Source organism: Triturus cristatus, chromosome 3_2 (assembly GCF_964204655.1).
Source record: "Triturus cristatus chromosome 3_2, aTriCri1.1, whole genome shotgun sequence".
Classification (NCBI taxonomy): domain Eukaryota; kingdom Metazoa; phylum Chordata; class Amphibia; order Caudata; family Salamandridae; genus Triturus; species Triturus cristatus.
Genome location: NC_140584.1, coordinates 765,103,855 through 765,124,099, shown reverse-complemented (window position 1 = coordinate 765,124,099; position 20,245 = coordinate 765,103,855).

Genomic DNA, 20,245 nt, shown 5'->3' with positions numbered 1-20,245 from the left:
AACCATTGTGTACGCAATTTACCTAAGGAATAAGTAATAAAAGTGTTGGAATTCGGTGTTTGGGGATAAAGTGGACCAGGTCAAGTTAATGTATACCCCAAAGTAGTGTTTACAAAATGAGACTGACACACATTCATGTTTGATTGCCATAATGCCCACCCAGTTGGAATTATCATAGAAGTAGCAAATATACTGTTTCTTAAAATACTATTTAGTTAGATCTTCAGTATATTTCGTATAAGACTGTCAATTATCAAAAAAGGCCAAGGATGGAATAGTGGGAGTATTCAATTCTTTAATCTTAGCCAACTCCAGACAAGTAGTCTGTTGAACTGGATCAATAAAAAAAAATTTTTTGTAGGTATCATACATGCACGGAATAGAGATTCATTATCTTGTACTTGCCAGGACTTAGTGTCCCATACCAATTGCAAGTCAATATTGTCCTTCCAGTGATCATATCCTTTCAGGGTTAGGTTATCAATAAAAAGGGATGCCAATTTAAAATAGTTTGATATTGTGTCCAAGAGGCTATAACCGGTAAAAGAGGTGTATTTCATGTTTTGTGTACTGGATCTACCCTGAGATGGAATTGGGCAATATTCCAATTGAGTATAATTATGTTGGCGATGTTGTTTATTAGCTCTATGTAAGAAATGATGCCCATAGTGTTCATAAAAGAATAAAACGGCATAGTTAGCAGAATTTAAATACTAATCCTCAGTGTCAAAGACAGTATAATTTTGCAATTCAGAAAACATAGAATTTACAGCATTAACGTCCCAATCATCTGATTACAATCCAGCCACTATCACATCACCCATGGAAACACAGAATACATTTGGTATTTGCAGGGTCTCCGTATGACCAAATACATTGAATGGCATTTAATCCCATACAATTTCATCAGTGACTGGGACCTCTGCTATATTAACAAGGGACTGGTCTCTTTTCATTTGATGCCAGGAGGAATGTGTGGCCAGCTCCCGTCAATAAGTTCTGCAGCAGAACATTCTGGGAGATAATGGCCATTAATCAAAAGGGAAAAAACTGTCATGAATCTAATCAACATGAACAAAAATACCATAGAAAACACAATCCAGACATATGTCCAAGGTGGAACTAGATGAGTGTGTTTTAGCCAGGAGATGAAAACACAAATCTGGGTAGATGGTGTTGATAAAACTGAAGACAATGAAGAAATATCAGAAGAAACAATATCTTGATCAATATAGTATCCAGAAGAACTCAGCTGGAATTGAGGCTGGGATTCTGGATGTAGTAGACCAGAGGCTAGCACTCTTGAAGGGGCCGTGAGTGGTGGAACAAAATAAAAGATTTCCATTGTGGAGTGTGAAGAAGGTAAAACAGGTACTAAGTCAACTGAAGACTTCACATTCCCTTCCGGCAGCCCTCGAGAATCAGAAATATTGGAGCTCACAGGCTGTAAAGGAACATACCACATTGGGACACCCCTGGGCATACTATTAAGGATTGGCCAAATGGTGTAACTAGACATGTTGATTGGAAACAAAGGAATTGTCATTGTATCCTGGAAGTGGAGATAAAATCACAGTTCGGGTACCCTGAAGACCAAGCACTGGAACCGGAGAACAGTAAGAGGGACTGAATTCTTCCTTGATCACCACCTTTTTACTAACCAGATCTCCAATTTTAGGAAGCCATCCATCAACAGGAATCAGAACAGCTGCATCTGATGTTGGAGTCGAAGGCAAATGGGTTTTAGCCAGTGAATCACAACACTTTTGTAGATCCTGTAAGACAGCACAGTGGTTATTTATGTCAAAGGTTGCTGCAGCCACCACAATGTCTAGACCATCAAGATCAGGAACATACTTCTTGATACCAAAGAGCATTTCATACAGGGTCTGCCCACCCAGAGATCTTCTTGGGAGATTATTAAGAGCACATTGAACCCCATAAAGATAAATAAACCAGCCACACTCTGTACAAAACCACCCTTGCTGTTACAGATTTATTTAAGTCAAGCTTCATCGGCTCCACCAGAGAATTGCCCTTGGGCCTATTTGAAAACAAGAAAAGCACCTGCACTCCCAGTGATGTCATCTAATCATGATATGCCTTAGAGGCGAAAGACCCTGGTCTGAATGGGAAGTGCCACAATCATAAGTTCAGACAAAGACATCCAAAGTGCGGGCATCAGCCAAGCACTGTGGCCAGACTCAGAGGAACCTACTACAAGTATCCCATGCAACCTAAATATATTTGAAAGCATTATTGGTTATAAGAGGACCACAATTTTCAAGATAAACGCAGCAAAACAGTTGATTTGAAATATAAAGTTGTGTCTGAGGTGGTCGCAACACAGTAAGCTTTTAATTTATTGACAAATGTCACAACTGAGGACATATTGTCAAGTCTGCTGGTATAAACCACTACACCAATAGCATTGCTGTAAAAGAGAAACAGTAGCTGCTGCTCCTGCATGAGCAGAAGCAATCCCTTTATAAGCATGCACTATCAAAGATTGGTGCTGTCAAGGTTGGGACTCAGACGATCACCAACCCCAGGAATGGACACAAACTGAACTTGGTCAGTAGTGAACTGATAAGTATATCGAGAAGAAAACCCTTAAGAAAAGGGAGTATCATCCCAAATTGCGGCAATAGCCACTAAAAAATCAACAATTTTAGTCATAGAACGTGTACCTGCAGCTACTTTAACTGTGGCTACTGCAGATTTAGCTGCTTTAATAGCCATTAAATTCCCAACAGCATGTGCTCCCGCACGTTGATGCCCCAATGTAAGAAAAACATGTGTAAGTGGCTGTACAGGGAATTGGCTTTACGGTGGAACACATCTCTGGTACAGAGAACACGCCACTGCTGGTACATCACCCACCACTGCTGATGGTCTGTCTAGATTCTACCACCTTAGTGATGAGGACTCCCAAGAGGGTGGGCAGTTCTCCCCACTTTTCAGCTGGAGGGGACAGGTGTTTGACTTGGTATCTTTGGTGTGGTTTCCCTTGACTTTATGCCTCTAACTCCTGTATTTCTATGCTCTGTTGAATTTCGCTTTTGCTGAATTATATGCTTTCGGCACTTTGTTACTGCTAATCAGTGTCAAAGTACAAGCACTCCATATGTAAATTGTTATTACAATTGGTTCTCCCTGATAGACATATTTGATTTAATGGTAAGTTCCTAGTAAAGTGCTCCAAGTGTGCCAGGACTTGTGAATCAAATGCTACTAGTAGGTCTGCCATAAAATTAATGGGGTCACCCTGTATCCGTGGGTTAATATTTGTTTAAGGCTACATGTGGTTCCGTTGGGTATGGAACCCCTTGTAGCTTTATAACTAGTGGGTCTGCAGCCCTGATTGTGTCACCCACATGAGTAGCCTAAAAAGGTATCTCAGACCAGCCACTGCAGTGTCTGTGTGCAGTTTTAAACTGCCATGTTGACCTGACAAGTATACCCTTTTCGTATATTTAAGGTACCCCTACCGTAGACCCAAGGTACCCCCATGGGCATGGTGCAGTGTATGTGAAAGGTAGGACAGGTACTGGTGTGCATGACATATCCTGACAGTGAAATACTGCCAATTTTGTTTTTCACTATTGGAAGTCTATCTGTCCCATAGGATAGTATGGGAGATACTTTGTAACATCTTACAAGCGTAGCTTCCCATTGGGACAAGATGGAGAAATAAACTTTAGTCTCTCTGAACTCAGAATTTGAATAACACTTTTTTTTAGTAAAGATGGTTTTTTAAATTGTGTGTTTGCAAAATGCCACTTTTATAAAGTAGGCATGTTCTTGTTTAACAATTCGGTGTGCCTCTGCCTGTTTGTGGATTGACTGTCTGGTTTTAAAGTGACAGGGGTTGGGGATGTGCATTCACTATAGACAGCCACTGGGGGGGTTTGAGGTGACCCTTGCACAAAGAGAACAAAGACAAAATGGAATATAAGTAGTGAACCATAAACCCCAGAACTTTAGATCACTTTTGCAGTAAAGAGTAACTTTTGCCAAGGAGAAGAGCTTGAGAGCTGTGAGGTGTGCCTGGCCCTTCCTGGATGACTCGGAGCCGAGATGAATGGGGCTTGGTTGTATTTAGAGTAGTCGGAGGAGTTTTCCTTGCACCTGAATAGGGTCTGTCTCCCTTGCACAATGCTATTGCCACCCCCTGTGGTCATACTGCTCTAGTATGGACATAACTGATTTGGACTGAGCTCAGAGACCCTTGTACAAAGGGACAAAGACAAAATGAGGTATAAGTAGTGGACCCCAGAACTTTAGATCACTTCTGGGCTCAAGAGGAACCTTTGCCAAGGAGAAGCGCTGGAGAGCTGTGAAGAGGAGTATTGCCACTTGGCTCTGAGCTGTTTAGGGCTAGCCTGCAGTTGCTGCTTCTTCCAAGTAAAGGACAAAGACAAACTTTGCTGTGACGCTGCTTGAAGAAGAATCACCAAGGGCATGTGTGTGCTTGCCTCCTGTTTTGAAGTCTCAGGGACAAACAGACTACCAGGAAGTGCCTAGTCCAGTTTTTAGGCTCTGGAGGTTGTTCCTGCTGTTGGGAGCTGGAAGAAACCTAAGAAAAGAAAGAAAACCTGTCTCGGACACCATCAACGAATGTTGCTGTGATGCCACAACCTTCACTGAGTCCAGGGGCACAAAACACCACCGACCTGCTCTGACGCCCTTCAACGCCTGCAGCTATAGCCATTCTGAATGCCACCAGCGCCTGCATCCTATTATTGCAGTGCCGATAACTGCCGAGGGTGACTCCACAAATTCGCCGACTTTGCATCACCTCACCGGAATCAACGCCTCACCGCTGATACAACCAACTTCCTCTATCCTGGACATGACATGTCTCTTCCTCATGGACATTGCCTCCCCCATGGCAGCCAGGATGCCAGCCTCGACCTTGGCCCCGACACAGACCTGACCTCCATGACGCCGAGCATCATCATAGACTTCATTTCCAAGGTACTGTTTGTTTAGGGGTCCATGTGACTCCCTACCCGATGCTGCGCTTCTCAAATTCGCCACCATACTTGGGATTTATTGCTGTAACAATGTCGTAAAAGTCCCAAGTGGAGCTATTTGTTTTCTACAAGCTTTATTTTGGAAATAACTGTTTTTGAGTGCTATTTTAATACAGTTTTGTAACTTATTGAGTTTAGATAAATATTTCGAATTATTTCTAAACTGTGTGGTGTCCATTTGTAGCGTTATCACTTGATTACTGTGGAGTACAAATACTTTAAACATTGCCTTTGGGATAAGCCTGTCTGCTCATGCCAAGATGCCATGGGGGTGAGCAGGGGTTATCTAAAGTGTGTATCCCCCTAATCCTGACTAGAAGCAAGGATCCCTATTTGGATAAAGGTACCTACCCTTGTCAACTAGAGACCCCTATTCCAAAGATTGATGGTCAGAGTTGAGGATTTTGAATAGTATTTGTACTTGGCATACAGTGATTGGTATGCATCACTAGTTTAGTGCAGACCACTACGCAACCACATACTTTGTTTTATGTTTGGTTCTATTTCTGATCTGATCCATGCTGTATTCACGCACCATGTCTGTAAATGGTAAACCAGCTGAGGAAGCAGAATTGGAGATTAGCATTGAAATGTTGCATACCTACCAAGTAGATCAGCTCAAAAATGTTGCAGAAATGTTGGGTGCCCCATCAAGAGTGCCTCTAGTAAAGAGAGGAGCTGCAGAAGGCATTGAGTGCCTGGTGGCAGGCCAGAGTAGATGGGAAGACAGATGATGCAGTTTTGGATGAGGGTGCGCCACGGGCTGCTTCAGATTCCAATATTTGCCTTTTCGGAGAGCAGCCTCTGTGGCAGGCAGCAATCATTCTTCTAGGAATTTGCCTCCAGAGGAATTGAAGGAAAGCCAAAGGGCCAGAGACCATGAGTTGGAAGTCAGTCAGTCAAAGTTACTTTATTCGGTTCATAGCAAAAACCATAAAAGTACGACGAATATAAAACAATACAGCCATTTAAAAACATTTGACATAAAATTACAAACGTATTAAAACAAATAGTTTTTTAGTCAAAATTCAAGAATGATATACACTATAACCATGTGATCTTTTTCCTCAATCTCATTGATATTACTAAAAAAGTGGCTATGTTAAATATCTCCAAAGGAGAACCCAACATCTGAAGATACATGAGTGCTGGTTTTACCTGTCTGAAACCTTTATTTTTTAATAGAGGAATAATGTATTTTTTACGGATTAAAGACAGGTGGTCACAGAAGAAGATAAAGTGCGTAGTGTCTTTTATGGAGAATCTGTCGCACGAACAGATCCCCAAATCCTTCTCCTTAGTCCAACCAGGAGAGTCAGTAAGTAAAAGATGGAATTTGTTCATTCTGAACCTGGTTAATAAAAAACGATGGTTCATCTTGTTAACAATACCCAAGTAAGGCTTTAAACTGTTAGATGTAGTAATCAACTGGTGTGCCTTTACAGTGGGTTTGAGTAATTCCCTTTCTTCCCTTATTAACATAGCCCTCTGTTTATAGGTGACTTTAGCCCATTTTAAATCCCCCTTTACTATGATGCTTGGATTTTCAAATAACTCAGGTCGGCCCAGGTACCTGGCTAGATATTTAATATAGTTCAACCACGGTATAGTTTTACCATACTCTAAAGATAGGCAGTCTTTTAAAATTGCATGATTCAGTTCTAGTTCAGGATTTAGCCAAATTGAAATCCATTTCAAAAGTGGGGCAATAGCTATGCGATCAGTTAAGTAGTCAATCCCACACTCTTGGTGGACAATATAGCCTGATGTTGAACAGGGAAGGGATAATAATGATTTTAAGAATCTATTTTCTACAACCTGTAGATCAGAGATATTTTTAAATCCCCACAAGTCAGCACCATATAGTGCAATGGAGGTGCATTTGGCTACGTAAATATTCAACATGGCTTGCATGGGATTCACCCCCAATTTGCGTCCAAACTCCAAAACAGCAAGTGTGGCCCTAGCAAAAGAATTGCGTTTGGCAGCCAATTGTGGGGCCCAAGTGGACTTGTCGTCAAAAATGACACCTAAATAAGGGAATCTTGTGACCCGTGATAAAACATGACCTTCACAAAACATAGTTTTAACTCTATTTGAATTGGAACCCACAAACATCACATGGGATTTGGAGTTGGAAGTCATGAGGCTCAAGATAAAGCAGATGGAAATGGAAAACCAGAAAAAGGCAGAGGAGAGCTAGAATGCTCATGCCTACAAAAAAAGTTGCTTTTGGCAAATGAATTGAGCATGAGAGAGATGGACCTGAAGGCCAAATAGGCAGAGTCCAGTGCAAATAGTGGCAGCGTACAGTCAGTGCAATCTTTGATTACGGTTTATATTCCCACAGACCTAGTACAGACCTTTCAGAAGAGGGAGGATATTTATGCTTGATTTGCATCTTATGAGGTAGCACTGCGTATGAATGAGATCGTGAAAAGAATTGAGGGGCGGGCCTGTGGAACCACTTGAAGACCAATGGGAGGAACACCCTGACACATTTGGAGGATGCGGGTGCTATGACCTACCCCAAAATGAAGGAGGCTTTATGCCTCAGGTATGTGCTTACACCGGAGAGGTACTGGGAAAAGTTTAGGTCTTGAATCCAATAAGTAGGTTGAATGTGTGAATCTTTATTGCAGAACACTGGTTGGTTGAATAAAGGACAGCAAGGTAACTGATTACCCGGGTTTGTACAACTTGATTGATTAGGAACATTTGAGTAGCCTTTGAGTTCTAGAGCTGCACCAGCATCTGATGGATAGTAAGCTGACTGACCCCAGGAAGCTTGCTCAGGAGGCACACCGCTGGACCAGTGCCAGGGTCAACAAGGGATATGTGGAAATCTCAGCCAAAAGTGGGCAGGGTTCCCAGCAGAAGAGTGGAGGGATAAGGGTAACCAAAAGGAGTTCTCTTAAGGGCCCCAAAATAGATCCCAGTGTAAAGATTCCCAGACCCCCAGTTCTAAGAAGCCATGGACCGCTAATGGAAGGCCAGACAACCAGGGTCCCCGCAAGTATTATGCATTTGGTCAGGAGGGTCACATGCAGAATGATCCCAAGTGCCCCAAGGTACTACCAGCACCCACTGGTGCACTGCCACTGGGGTTAGTTAGTGTAGTGCTGGGGGAGGAGTTGGTTCCTAGTGAGGGTGGGGAGCCAGCTGTGAAGACACATATCTCATTAGGAGATAGAGAGACGTTCTAAGAAATGTTTCTGCCGGCCAACACTAAAAAGTACCTTCAGTGACTGATCATCAATGTGAGGATGGTGGTCGTCCTGAGAGACACAGGAGCCAGTGTGAAATCTGTCAGGTTTCAATTGGTGTCTGAGGAGTAGGTCATCCCCAATGCACTTAACCCTGTAGTTTCTGCAGACAACCCTGAGCACCTGTCCAAGGTGGCGGAGCTTCCCTTTGAGTGGGGGGTCCCTGAAGGATGTTGTGGGTTCGTCCATGCCTGTTGACTGTCTGCTTGGCAATTACCTAGAGATTTCTCCTTGGAGAAGGATAGAATGCCAGGTTCATTTAAAGATGTTGGGTCTGCCTGAGTAGGCCTGTGTGACCACTTGGTCAATGGCAGCCAGTAGGGGTACTCAAGAGGAACTGGAGTCTGAAACAGTGGCCTAGGTGACTGCCAGAAAGAGAAGGGGCAGGGGGCATAGGGCATGGGAAACCTGCCCCAGAAGTAACCCACAGTTCAGAAGAAAGTAGACCCTGAGGGGGATGCACTGAAACCTACAGGGGAGCAAGTGGCCAAACTGGGAGGCAAACCTGAGCTGACCCATTTGCAGAAGGAAGGAGGTCCCCCCAGGGAGGAGTTCTTCAAGCACAGATAGAATGCCCTACTCGTATTGATTTGTGGCAACAGGCTGCAGACCAGGCAACAGGTGGGCCGTCTGGATCACATTTGATTTATTTGGAGAATGGTCTCCTATATAGTAAGCCTAAGGTCGCTGAGCCAGGTGCAACCCAAGTGCTGGTGGTACCCGAGTGCTACAGGACCTTCCTACTGGGTCTGGCTCATGATATGCCTTTAGCAGGATATTTTGGGTACAAAAAGACCTTAGCACAGGCTTTTCACCCACTTCTACTGGCCCCAAATGTAAAGGCAGGTTGGCACACTTTGTCGGTCTTGTCAGGCATGCCAGGCAAGTGGCAAGCTTGGAGGGAAGTGTAAGGCTCTACTCCAACCCTTTCCTGTGGTCAGCACCCCTTTCGAGTAGGTGGATATTGGCATTGTGGGACCATTGGAACCCAAGATAGACTTAGGCAACACGCTTATCTTGGTCTTGGTGGACCATGCCACCCCGTACCAGGAAGCTGTCACTCTCCAGACAATCATGGCCCCTCTGGTGAGCCGTGTATTGATGGGGATCTTTTCCCATGTGGTGTTCCCCAGAGAGGTGGTCTCTGACTGTGGTACAAATTTCATATCTAGGTATATGAAGTAATTGTGGGAGGAGTGCGGTGTAATGTACAAATTCACAACTCCATACCCACCCCAAGGAAATGTGTTGGTTGAAAGATTAAACCAATCCCTGAATGGCATGGTAAAGCATCTTTCCGAACCCATGGGATGTAAATGGGACGTCTTCCTACCATGCCTGTTGTTTGCCTACAGGGAGGTATCACAGAAGTCCTTAGGGTTCAGTCACTTTGAATTACTGTATGGGCATCCTGTGAGAGGACCACTGAGACCAATGAAGGAGGGCTGGGAGAAATCTCCTGGTAAGACCCTCCGAAGATGTGTTTAGCTACATGCTGGCCTTCAGGAACCAGACTGAACGCTTCAGGAAAATTGTTCAGGTGAACCTGGAAACTAGCCAGGTGGAGATGATTCAATGGTATAACCAGAATACCACTCTGGTTGAGTTTCAGCCTGGCTAAAACGTGTGGGTGATTGCAGCAGTGGAGCCTTATGTGCTCCAAGACAAGTGGACTGGTCCATTTGAGGTGGTGGACCAGAAGAGTTAAGTGACCTACTTGGTTAACTTGCAGACACACTTTTAAATTAAATTGTGTGTTTGCAAAATGCCACTTTTAGGAAGTAGGCATTTCCTTGCTTAACAATTCAGTGTGCCTCTGCCTGGTTGTGGATTGACTGTCTGGTTTTAAAGTGACAGGGGTTGGGGATGTGCATTCACTATAGACAGCCACTGGGGGGGTTTGAGGTGACCCTTGCACAAAGAGAACAAAGACAAAATGGAATATAAGTAGTGAACCATAAACCCCAGAACTTTAGATCACTTTTGCACTAAAGAGTAACTTTTGCCAAGGAGAAGAGCTTGAGAGCTGTGAGGAGGCATACTGCTCCTTTGCTGTGTGCTGTGTGCTGTGTGGGGTTGACCTGCAGTTGCTGCTTCTGCCAAGGATAGGACAAAGGCTGGATATTTGCTGCGAACCGGCTTGAAGAAGAATCTCCAAGGGCCTGTGTGTGCTGGCCTCCTGTTCTGAAGTCTCAGGGACACTAAGGGGTCGATTAGGATGCCAGGTGGCACCACCACCGCGGTGCCGGAGGTGCGGAAAAATACTTTTTCCCTCCCGCGAACAGCGGTCCTCACACCCGCCATATTAGTATAGCCAAACATAGCCCATTTCCCGTTTGCTGTAGTGTGTCGCGCACCGCCATCAAAGTGTGCCCGCCACCGCAGCGGTGGGAGCCAATGGAGACTCTCCGCCGTGCGGAATGACGTCCACCCCGCTTCACAAATTAGGATGACCCAAACAAGCAGACGCACTGCAGTGGAGAAACCGCCCATCCAGAGACGGCAGAAGCATGACAGCGGAGCGCGAAACCAGAATCCCGGTCCACATCACCCGGTCACGACTGCCATGGACCCAGCCCTACACGTCTTTCCGGTGCTGTACCTGCTACATCACCAGGAACTCATGGACCGCCGCAGACACCACCACAGGTACACAATAACACAACACAGAACACATGGGCTGACACAGGGTCCAAATCCACATCAGGCACCCTGGTGGGGACAGGGACACATCCACAAGGGCACCCACACATCACCCACCTGTCACCAAGTTACCCCTCGGCATCCTGAACACACATCTCCCACGACCATGCAGCAATGTCCCGGTCACGTCACCGCAGCGGTCAACACAAGGAAATACATGTGCACAATGCAGAAGGCAGGGCCAGTGCAAGGTATGTGCAGGGTGCAAAGACCACAGGGCCACACCCCATACCACCACACACTAGCACACCCCATGAGGGCACATGCCATGTGCCCCTCCTGTGAACCTCATGCCTAACAACAAGCCAGGTCAATACACACCCTGCACCACACAACAAACAACCAGGGAGACAGACACTGCAGTAGTGGCTGCACAGAAACACACAACACAGTAGCACAGGACCAGGGAAACACACACACCACCACCCTCAGGAAAACTAAAATGAGGACAAGCACCAAATTAACACATACAAGGAACAAACACCCAAATGGCCACAGCCTGCATAGTCACACATACATACCACAGACTGACACACAGACACATACACACCCCACATGCCAACAGCAATGGAGCACAACAAATAGGAAAACCAAAGTGGGATGCACACAAATGGAAGGCCAAGGAGACACACAACAAGCATGTGTACATCACATGCAAGACAAGGAACAGAGAACAACACCCTCACTCCATCAAAGCACACATAGCTGGTACAGGCAGTGAGGACAAACCACAGACATTACAGTGCAACAATACAGGAAGACAGCAAGGCAAAACATGTAGAGGCACAAGGATGAAAGGAAGGCCCTGAAGTCAAACTGTGAACAGCCGCACATCTATACAACTACTTCACAGGAGTACACCAGCAGCACTACACACAGAGAACATTGCCACATGCCATGACTGACAAACACCAGTAGGAATCCACACACATACCCCCTCACACCAGAAGCACACTACACCAGTGCCAAACACACTGAAGGCTGGCAATACTTGCCAGTCAACACACACACAAACAATCACACACCCTGGGGGTAGCCACAAACATCACACACACACAGGGATGCCACAACAAATGTCTGCACAAAAACAACATACAAACACATGACCCAACAGAAACACACACAGAACAACAACAAGAACAGACATGCCCTGTGCAGCTAAACTGGGGAAAGGCAATGGGAGCACATACACAACAGGAGGGCACAACATCATCACTCAGGAACAATGCACAGACAACATACCACAACACACACAAGAAGTGCACCATCACAGAAAAACACAGCCACATAACAAACAACAGATGCACATGCACAAAAATCACAAAGCAAACGCAGTAGGACATCAGGGGACGCACACCAGGCAATGACAAGGCAACAGACACACACAGCACTGCATGCACAACATGCAGTGTGTGCACAACAGGCATACCAGCCACACACAGACATCAGTGACAGAACGGCAACCCACACAACGCCATACAGCACAGCACAAAGACAACAGCACACCCAGGAAGTGAAGCAATAACACGGTGACAACACACATACATCCAACACAACACCAACAGATGCACAAGTCCGGGACACAAAGGTGTAAACAACTTGACCAGAGGACTGGGCAGCACACACAGATGGACTGCATAGGAGCAACCATGACTGACAAACAGCACCAGCACATCACATACAAACCATTAGGGAAATGCCCTGAGTGACACATTGACCCCTGACAAAGAACTGCACCACAAACCACAGTGGCTCAAATGAAGTGATGGGGAGGCACACACACATGGAAACCAAGGGGACAGCTGACACGAAAGTGAAGTGTACTGCATGCCAGTAGGGGACATGGCAGGAGTGTACCATACACAAAGAGAGGGAGTGCAGACCCACAATGGGTAGGCATCTGAAGCTGAAGATAGGGGATGGCATGACAACACACACAACATGCCACACTGGAGGCAAGAAGGCACCATCTGACAGCAAGGCATGAGAAAACAAAACCACAATGACAGTGTGGAACAGCAGGTCTGCACTGTCCCCACAAATGGCCACCAGACACATGGAAGTGCAACAAAACACAACACTGACTCGCCAGTCACACACTCTGCATACTCACAAGTGACAAAAACAACAAGTGGGAGACAGACAGAACAGCAAGGACACACCAACACACTGTACAGTGCACTACATACAACACACACATGTGCATACAACCACATCCACAGGACTGAACAATCAAAACAACAGGCATACAACTCCTGGGTAACACATGTGTGTAGTTCACATTGCAGGGGTATGAACACATCAACACTGCCCACAAACTCACCCCCTTCACACCGCACACTGCTTCACCATTCAAGAGCACACATGGAAAGTAAGCAATGGGACTAGGAGGACTGGCCATCACAAGATAACCACACACACCACTGGGCACACATAAAAGAAGAACACACATACATGATGACCCTGGACAGCCTGCCTGCAAAACTGTGTGCAGAAACCCACTCTATGCCAGCAGTGCCCTCCAAACGGACATGTGTACAACATAGCCAACATGAACTAATCAAGTAAATGACAACTGCTGCACATTGTAAAATTACACCATTGCCCCCACAAGTATCTGGTGCAGGAAGAACTGAAGATCCTGTCAACTCAGAAAACTGATTCGTAAGTGAGCCCAAACATTGTCTATGTTGAAGTGGCACACAGAGCATGTGACACAGTAAACCATATACACACAGCAAAATAACTTTATTCAGTAAGGACACTGACAAAATAGACAACAGGAGCAACTGTCTTTATTCACATATTGCACAGATAGGCACCATGGCAAGAGAAGAGCAAGGCAAAAAATGCAGAACATGTCCATGAGAAGCTGCACAGGCAGGGGGCACACAGCAGTGAACGGCAAGGCCAGTGGGCAGGACAAAGTGCAGAGTATGGCCATGAAAAGCTGTACAGGCAAGGGGCCCACAGCAGTGAACGACAAGGCCAGTGGGCAGGACAAAGTGCAGACTGAGTCCATTGGAAGCTGCACAGGAAGGGGGCACACAGCAGTGAACGACAAGGCCAGTGGGCAGGACAAAGTGCAGACTGAGTCCATGAGAAGATGCACAGGCAGGGGGCACACAGCAGTGACCGACAAGGCCAGTGGGTAGGACAAAGTGCAGACTGAGTCCATGAGAAGCTGCACAGGCAGGGGGTACAGAGCAGTGAACAACAAGGCCAGTGGGCAGGACAAAGTGCAGACTGAGTCTATGAGAAGCTACACAGGCAGGGGGCACACATGAGTGAACAACAAGGGAAGTGGGCAGGACAAAGTGCAGAGCATTCGCATGAGAAGCTGTACAGGCAGGGGGCAAAACACAAGGCCAGTGGCCAGTCCAAGGTACAGACTGAGTCAATGAGAAGCTGCACATGCAGGGGGCAAAACACAAGGTCAGTGGGCAGGACAAAGTGCAGACTGAGTCCATGAGAAGCTGCACAGGCAGGGGGCAAAACACAAGACCAGTGGCCAGTCCAAGGTGCAGACTGAGTACATGAGAAGCTGCACGGGCAGGGGGCAAAACACAAGCCCAGTGGCCAGTCCAAGGTGCAGACTGAGTCCATGAGAAGCTGCACAGGCACGGGGCAAAACACAAGGCCAGTGGCCAGTCCAAGGTGCAGAGTGATTCCATGAGAAGCTGCATGGGCAGGGGGCACACAACAGTGAAAAACAAGGCCAGTGGGCAGGACAAAGTGCAGACTGAGTCCATGAGAAGCTGCACAGGCAGGGGGCACACATCAGTGAACGACAAGGCCAGTGGGCAGGACAAAGTTCAGACTGAGTCCATGAGAAGCTGCACAGATAGGTGGCACACAGCAGTGAATGACAAGGCCAGTGGGCTGGACAAAGTGCAGACTGAGTCCATGAGAAGCTGCACAGGCAGGGGGCACACAACAGTGAACGACAAGGCCAGTGGGCAGGACAAAGTGCAGACTGAGTCCATGAGATGCTGCACTGACAGGGTGCATAACACAAGGCCAGTGGCCAGCCCAAGGCGCAGACTGAGTCCATGAGAAGCTGCACAGGCGGGGGCAAAACACAAGGCCAATGGCCAGTCCAAGGTACAGACTGAGTCAATGAGAAGCTGCACATGCAGGGGGCAAATCACAACACCAGTGGGCAGACCAAGGTGCAGACTGAGTCCATGAGAAGCTGCACAGGCAGGGGGCTAAACACAAAGCCAGTGGCCAGTCCAAGGTGCAGACTGAGTCCATGAGAAGCTGCACAGGGAATGTGTGCGAAGAACACTCTTCCCCTCTTACTGAGGTGGACACGGGCAGCACCAGAGGAAGTGGCTGGGAGGTTGGGCACTGGCCGCTGTTTGGTGGAAGACGATGCAGAGTCCCCATTCCCTGTGCCCTCCAACATGGATGCATCCCCACTTGCATCAGATGCTGTGGTGCTTTGCGTCTCAGGCTGGGATTCCTCCAGCAGTCTCCTGTGCCCCTCTGAGGCGCTGGTGACATCTGTGTCACTGGGCTCCTGTGCTGCTGTTGTGCTTGTTTCACCCTCACTGGTGTCCGTTTCCTGTCCCTCCGTGACCACAGGAGATGCTGCATGAGAGAGAGAGATGTAGGGTCAGGTCAGTGACAGCAACAGAACAAACATATGCAAGCAATGCATTACAAAAGATGACCACATCTACATGTTGCACACCATCCTGTGCAATCACATTGTGCTAACTCTCTATATAGACTCAAGCAGTGCGTGGAAACTGGACACTCAGCCATGAAGGAGCCATGTGATGACCACACAGCACAACAACCTGCCTGTGGCTCTGTTCAATCAGAAACACAACTAGCTCTGCGCACACCTAGGGACATGATGGGGGCACACTACTAGTTGCCAATGACAGATCTGGATGGAACAGGAGGGGACAACACAGACCTAGACTACAACATGACAGTCCACAATGGACATTAGCCCTAGCCACCCACCATGTTGTACTGTGGGGACAATAGAATGGTGCACATTGCTGTCAGATGTGTAGGCCTCCCCAGTCTGGGTGCATGCAATGGATGCATTGATGAAGTCAGATTGGGCACACTGCCGTTCTCTCCCATGGGATTCCCAAGACTACCCCAGTGCAGAAGAAATGTGAAGAGCACAACTCAGAATGTAATGTGAATATACAGCATCCAAATCACCATTGTCAGTACAGGTAGGGCAAATGCATGCCACCGGCACCCAGCCCAGCAGCCACTTACATGCCACAGCATCACACTACCAACATCACATAGGCCAGCGCTGGCACAGGCTCTGTACACATGCAGCCACTCCCAGCCAAAGTCACCCTCCGCAAATGCTCACCCCTGGCTTGCTGCTGATGCTCCTTCAAACGTGCATCCAGCTCAGGCTGTGTCACCGCCAAGATGCGGCCCATTAGTGGTGTCATGCTGCGCCGTGACAAATGCCCAGTGCGAGGAAGCAGCCCCAAGGTCATCTCCGCAACGTTCTTTGCCAGCCGGCTGATGTTGTCCCTCCTCTTGTGGCAGTGGGTGCGCAGTCGGTTTGAGACCCCCAGAGCTCGAACCTTCGCAGCAATGGCCCTCCACACGGCCTTACACTGGTGTACCTTGAGCTGCAGGCATGGGAGACAAGAGGGGTAAATGATCAGGGACACAGTGTTATGTACCGACATCTATCAGTATAGCAGCAAGATACAAACTCCTCACATATCCAACGATATGTCTATCAGAGAGTAAAGTATTTATTTACTTATTTATTTTAAGCAATTTATTGAGCGCGCAAATACCCTGAGGTGTCTCGGCGCTTTAAGGACTAGCTTAATCAGGCAGAAAGGAGAGGAGGGATTTGTTTATTGAAATAGCCATGTTTTTATGTTCTTCTGGAAAGATAACAATGTGGGGGAATTTTTGATGTGTAGCGGGAGTTTGTTCCAGAGTTTGGATGTAGCCACAATGAATCTTCTATCACCCCAAGTGACTTTCTTAGTTCTAGGAACCGTTAGCAGCTGATCGAAGCTAGACCGCAAGGTCCTGTTTGGTCTGTAAAGGCATAGGTTTTTCTTAAGGAATTCGGGACCTGAGTTGTGAATAGCTTTATAGGCTATACACAATGCCTTGAATTTAGTCCTGATTTTGATGGGTAGCCAATGTAGCTGTCGAATGACTCCTGAGATGGGCTTAAATTTGGGAGTGCCTGAGAGAATCCTAGCTGCTGCATTCTGTACCATTTGCAATTTTTGCAAGACTCTTTCTTGTGCGTTGATGAGTGGGCCATTACAGTAGTCTATTTGTGTCATGACAAGGGTACTGATGAGTGTTATACCTGCGCAAGGGGGAAGAAAGGGTAGAAGTTTCTTTATCATTCTAATTGTTTAGAATGAGGAAGAGATGACAGGGTTGGCGTGAGGCATGAATGATAACTTATCATCAAATAAGATTCCAAGGTTTCTAACCTTAGTGACCGGAACCGGAGGGGGGCCCAGTTCTTCTGGCCACCAAGAGGTAGACCAACTGGGGAGTAGCTTTCCAAAAATCATCACCTCCGTTTTGTCGGAATTTAATTTCAGACAGTTATTTGTCATCCATGTGCTGATGGTGGACATTCCCTTTTTAAAGTTATTTGCGACTGAATTTCCATTCTCATGTATCTCTAACACAATCTGGGTCTCATCAGCGTAGAATGTGAGTCGCAAGTCGTAAGCTTTGATGATTTTGGCAAGGTCAGCAACATAAAGATTGAATAAAGTGTGGCTTAATGATGACCCCTGAGGGACACCGCATGGTTGGGAAAAGGGAGGGGAAAGAAAGCTGCCCAACTTTACCTGTTGTGAACGGTTGTCCAGAAAGGAAGCTAATAGGGCCTTGGCTCTGTCTTTGATCCCTATGGCTGAGATACGATTAATTAAGATGGAATGGTCAACCGTATCAAATGCTGCTGAAAGATCCAGCAGCACTAGGACAGCGGCGCCTCCCTTGTCCATGGTTGTCCGTATTTCATCAACTGTTTTAATGAGAGCTGTCTCTGTCCCATGCCCTTTTCTGAATCCAAATTGGGTGTCATCTAAGAAATTATTGCTTTCAATGTAGTCAGCCAACTGGGTGTTCATCACCTTTTCTATGATTTTTGCGGGGAGAGGAAGACCTGCTATAGGTCTGTAGTTGCTACAGTCTATAGGACTAAGGTTATGTTTTTTGAGAAGAGGTCTTTCCAGATGGAGGGATATATTCCTGTTTCGAACATAGAGTTGCAGATTTTGGCAAGTTCAGGAGCTATAATTTCTGGAATGATTTTTATTATGTTAGGTGGGCAAGTGTCGTTGGGGGATCCGGATTTGGAGCTGGAAATAAGATCGGTTATGTGTTCTATTGTGATCTTTTTAAATTCTGGGAAGGAGGGAAAGGCGTCATGGTTATTACTTTGTGATGTTGCACAGTTGTCTGAAGAGGAGTCAATGTTGGACGTGGTGGATTGTGCTGAAAAATTGGAGTAAATATTCATGACTTTATTTTGGAAGAAACTGGCAAGATTATCACAGAGGGTTTGTGTCGGTGTTATTGATGGGGAAGTATCTGGTCCGGATAGTTTGGTAACGACTTTGTATAGTTGTTTCATGGAGTCTTGAGAAGATTCAATTTGATTAATGTAAAATTTACTTTTTTCAGTTATTATTAGGTTTTTGTAATTGGATAGTGCTTTTAGTTGTGTTGTCGTAATTTTGGCGCCAGTGACACTCCCGATTTCTGCATTTCTGCCTTTCTAATCTTAATTCCTCTGAAAACCAGGGAGTGGATGGGGCTTTTTTATTTTTGGAGGTGTTTTTTATTGGGACTAGTGTGTCGAATGCTGAGCGGAGCCATTGTGTGTAACGCATAGCCGCTTGTTCGGGATTGTCTGGGAGGTTTTGATGAGTAGCTTTCAGATGTGTTTTTATGTTTTCGGGAAAAATGCTGTTCCAAGCTTTGAAGTTGGCAGGCGAAGGGACGGTGACCTGATTGTGTATATTATGTTCAGTGTTAATGTTAAAAAGGATTGCAGAGTGGTCGGTCCATGTTAAGGGGAGAATATTTCCTAGTGAAATGTGTATGTTATTGGTGAATAATCCGTCGAGAGTATGGCCAGCTGTGTGAGGAGGCTTGTTTATGAGTTGAGAGAGTCCTATGAAAGTAGAACAGATGTGTTTTCATCGTTATTGGATTCTAGGTGGAAATTGAAATCGCCTAGAATGGTGAAATTGGCTTCTCCTGCAGAAGGCTCTGCAAGGAAGGATAGAGAGGAGAGAAAGTCTGTCCAAGATCCGGGAGGGCGATATAATAGGATACCTTTAAATGTGTGTGATTTTTGTAAGTGATATGGAGAAGGAGAACGCTTCGCAGTCTTTGATGGGGATAGAATCTATCTGTATCATTGTAGTTATTGCGATGAATAAGAGCTAAACCTCCGCCTCTTTTGTTGTTTCTGTCTAATCTTTTAACAGAGAAATCATTCGGGGTTACAATGGCAAAATCAGGCCCTGATGACGGGTCAGCCCAGGCCTCCGTTAGAAATAGAAGGTCGAGATTGTAATTTTCAAGAAAAGCAAGTATTTCATATTTATGCTTTGGTAAGGAACGGACATTGATGAGTGCGGCAGTGACGGTATGATTTTTTATTGGTTTAGTTGAGAGACCCATACTAGCAGCGGGCCGTTTACTGGAGCTAGGTGTGTGCTTACAGTTATTGCACGGAATTAAAACACAAGTTGGTATAGTAGCAGCAGTAAAGCAGGGACATGCTTGTGCCTCCTTAGAGATGGTCATGATATCTAGTAACTGTCTCCTAGTAGTCTTTTTATGCCAGCAGCTGATTGGAGGGCTTAACCGGAAGTGCCGGGCCTTTCCTGTTGCACGTGAATCCCTCCACTCAACCCGAATAATCGGTGGTGGACCGGGGATTGTGTGCTGCTGAGTCGGTGAGTGCACGGCGCAAAATATATTTAAAACCACAATATTGAGTCAGTGCTTTTTTAAAATACTTTCATAGTGAACAAAGATTTACAATGAGAACACAGCGTAATTGGGAACCCTTTACCAGGCGCTCCCTTGAGTGATCAGAGTAAGCAGAAGGGGCAGGAACCCTTTTCCAGGTGCTCCTTTAGAGTACATCTCACATGGTACATCTGCATGAGAAAATCTGATGTGAATGCATGCAGATGTGAGGGGGAACACAGCCCCTGCACATCTCACACA